The following is a 393-nucleotide window of genomic DNA, read 5'->3' as shown; positions in this document are numbered from 1 at the left end:
CACAAGATCTTAAAAGAAAAGAAAAGAGAAAAAATGCTACAGATCTTACGTTAGAACTATAGTGATAATTATAGTGATGCGCTTTGTTGTATGCATTTATAACTGCAGCTTAGTTTACAAAGGATCAAGAAAGGATTGGGTTGTGATGACGTGTGATAAGTGATGATGGAAGGACTGATTTGTGATGACGTGTTATATATGATGAAGGAATGATCAGCTTGTGATGACGTGTGATAAAGGATGAAACTGTCACCACATTCTTACTTTACAGAATCTTACTGGAAGTCAATTGAAGACAATCGTTGGGTGTTTTGTCCTTTCCTCGAAGGGATTGATCTGAAGAGAGAGAGAAAAAAATTATTAGTGATTTAGTGACAATATGATAAATGTCTG

General features: G+C 34.9%; 1 long non-coding RNA gene across 3 annotated transcripts in view; it reads right to left on the bottom strand.

The window, feature by feature from the left end:
- The window catches only part of LOC119588715, a 248,263-nt gene that overhangs the window by 36,480 nt on the left and 211,390 nt on the right, over positions 1-393 (bottom strand). For 2 of the 3 annotated variants that reach the window (XR_005230130.1, XR_005230131.1), the window contains one exon: positions 265-336. This is a non-coding gene — a long non-coding RNA (uncharacterized LOC119588715). The remainder of the gene's footprint in view (positions 1-264; positions 337-393) is intronic. The other variant, XR_005230132.1, reaches the window with a different exon arrangement.

Source organism: Penaeus monodon, chromosome 24 (assembly GCF_015228065.2).
Source record: "Penaeus monodon isolate SGIC_2016 chromosome 24, NSTDA_Pmon_1, whole genome shotgun sequence".
Taxonomy (NCBI): Eukaryota; Metazoa; Arthropoda; class Malacostraca; order Decapoda; family Penaeidae; genus Penaeus; species Penaeus monodon.
The sequence above is the reverse complement of the archived record's forward strand: the minus strand, read 5'-3'. Positions and strand labels throughout refer to the sequence as shown.